At 41.1% G+C, this 2815-nt stretch overlaps 1 protein-coding gene across 1 annotated transcript in view; it reads left to right on the top strand.

Annotated features, from left to right (window-relative positions):
- Positions 1–2815, top strand: part of LOC107736004 (uncharacterized) — a 58162-nt gene that overhangs the window by 13699 nt on the left and 41648 nt on the right. The gene's annotated exons all lie outside the window — the stretch shown is intronic.

The following is a 2815-nucleotide window of genomic DNA, read 5'->3' as shown; positions in this document are numbered from 1 at the left end:
GAGGTTGCCGAATGCCGACGCTGACTCGCCATCTCCACATGGACGTACCTTTAAAGGCAGAGTAAGTGATTTCTGGTAGCCAATGTTTATATTTGAAATCACCAAAACAAACACGCCTCTACCCCAAAAGGGTCTTGCCCCTATTTTGATAGCTCCTCCCCACATATACGTACGCAACCCAGGCAACGATTAGTTCTGTGAAACAAAGCAAAACCAATTTTACACCGTGTCTACGGACGTGAGCGGCGCGGCGCAACAAATCCCGACAGAAAACTGCTGCCGGGTTCTATTTATGACGTGCTGACACAAATTTCAAATGGTTTTCAACGGTCGTTTGACCTCTTTCTCGCGTCCAGTGTAGGCAGACTTTAGTTGTTGTAGACACGGTGTTACTCACCTATTGAGAAGAAACAAAGCAACCTCGGCATCCGATCGCAGGCCTCCGCTCCTTGAGTTCTCTCCAGCACTGGAAAGCTGATCCAATATTTTACACGGGTCCTACTTCTTGCCTTCTTGCCTTAAGCCTTCTTTTGTTCCGCAGACGTTTTCCTCTTTTGTTTTTTATCCGCCATCTCTATCTTTCTGTCACTCGGCTCGGCTAATGTCCGTCCCGTGCACTGAACGCTCTCTCCTCCACATCATGAGTAGACACGCCCCTTACTGCTGATTGGCTACAAGTTTGTTTTGCTATTCGGCCCGAATCAGTTTTCTAAAGCGTTTTTGAAAAATGGCTTACCCCACCTTTAATGTCTTGTGAAGGAACAAACTTACATCTTGGATGGCCTGAGGGTGAGTCAATTTTCAGCAAACTGTCATTTTTGGATGAACTATTCCTTTAAGACCAGTATCTGATATGGTTACATTTAAAACTTTCTGTGAACAACAACTGACTTGCGGTGTGAGCCTACCCTTTGACAATTTGGATAACGTGAGAGGAAAAGGCATGCAAGTATATGTAGTCAAGGTAGAGAAGAATTGGAAATGGAGTGACAGAGATGCCATTAGCTTTAAAATCTGATTGTCACATGGAGTATGCAGCTCCTGCAGGTAATCTCGGGTGATGGTTTGACTTCAGAGCGATCTGGTGTGATGGAATCAGCATAACCATCGAGTGGAGGGAAATTGAGTCATCTCGGCTCCAGCAGCTCTGCTCTCACTGCATCGCCATGCTTGTCTTCCCATTTCTCCCAAACAAATTAAGATTAAGTGGAACCCTATGCCAAAACGAGGAAGGCAGGAAATTAGTTTTCTGTCAAAATAAAAGAATAGGAAAAAATAACATCACTAGTTATTAATTTGATGTCTCTCTCTCTCTCCCTCTTCTCGGCCCGGCCCCTTTCCTTCAGCTCTTCATTAATAACACTAAAATGTGACCTGTGTAGGTCCACCTCATGAATTTATAGTGGCGGCCGTTGTAGTCGTACATATAAGCTCATTATGCAGCAGGGGAAGGAAACACTACGGTAATGGGGTAGATACAGTGAATACATCATATTCCCATATATACTGCCGAACAAATGCAAACATATACATCCAGTTGGTCAGGAAGAATTATGTTGAGACAGCATGAAGAATGAATTTATCCGAAATTTTTAATATTTGTGCTTGGAAAGCGGATATATCAGTGAGGCAGAAGGCCAATCGGAGACAATAGCATGAAGCAATTCCTGTGAGTTCTTCTTCATGGGGATGGACGGCACCAATTGCACCTGTATCAATAACATAAGTCAGCACTTAGCGATAATCAAATGAATGCATCGAGAATGCAGCTATAGACAAGATGTCTGCGAGATCTGGGCCGTGTACCGGAACTGTCATATTAAGGGATATAAGCGGTACCATATCTAAATTACGATTGCCTCCATACGGATGTTATTACATAAAACTCTTTCAGATTAGCTCTTATCGGCGACCATTAATCAAAGCAGAACTTCTGTTGCTGGTGCCGTGCTGGGAATGGTTGATGTTATCTTCCTCCACGCTCAACCTGCTCGCTGTTTATTGTAGCGAAGGCAGAGGACTAAAGGGCCACAGGTGAATTCATAAGAGTAGATGAGAGCCGATGGGCTCTGGCCTTATGCTCGATGGGTGAATAAACTGTACTCACAAAGTGGAACGCTGAAACAAACTTGTAGTTTCTTTGCATACTTTGTTGTTGCTTGTCCCTTCAGAGCTGGACATCAGTATACACTACAGTTCAAAAGTTTGGGGTCAGTAAAGGTTTTTTGTTAAGAAATTAATACTTTAATTCAATAAGGATGCATTAAATTGGTCAGAAGTAACAGTAAACTCTTTAATAATGTTAGAAAATATTTTGATTAAATGCTGTTCTTTTGAACTCTGCATTTATAAAGGAGTCCTGAAAAGAATGAATCAGTTTCTACAAAAATATTAAGCAGAACAACCATTTTCAATATTGATAAAAAGAAGAAATCAGCAAATCAGTAAATTAGAAGGATTTCTGAAGGATCAGTGACATTGAAGACTAGATTAATGATGCTGAAAATTAAACTTTGCATCACAAGAATAAATTACATTTTAAAATATATAAAGACAGAAATCTATGGAAGCTCATTTCTGCCACAGAATTAAAAATTAAAAAGGTAATTGCAAGTTTTGATGCGATTTCAAGTTTTCCTTTCTCTTTGGAGTGTTACAAGCTGATTGTGCATAGATAAGATCCCTGAAGTTGCAAAGACTAAAGTCTCAAAACCAAAGAGATATTCTTTATCAAAGTTAAGACTCTGCCACGCCCCCCTAAAACGGCTCGTTCTAACACGCCCCACATATCTACCTCACTATGTGAAAATATTTG

This window comes from Sinocyclocheilus rhinocerous, unplaced genomic scaffold (genome assembly GCF_001515625.1).
Source record: "Sinocyclocheilus rhinocerous isolate Xijiao unplaced genomic scaffold, SAMN03320098_v1.1 scaffold942, whole genome shotgun sequence".
NCBI classification, from domain to species: domain Eukaryota; kingdom Metazoa; phylum Chordata; class Actinopteri; order Cypriniformes; family Cyprinidae; genus Sinocyclocheilus; species Sinocyclocheilus rhinocerous.
This window is presented reverse-complemented; position numbering and strand designations above follow the sequence as displayed.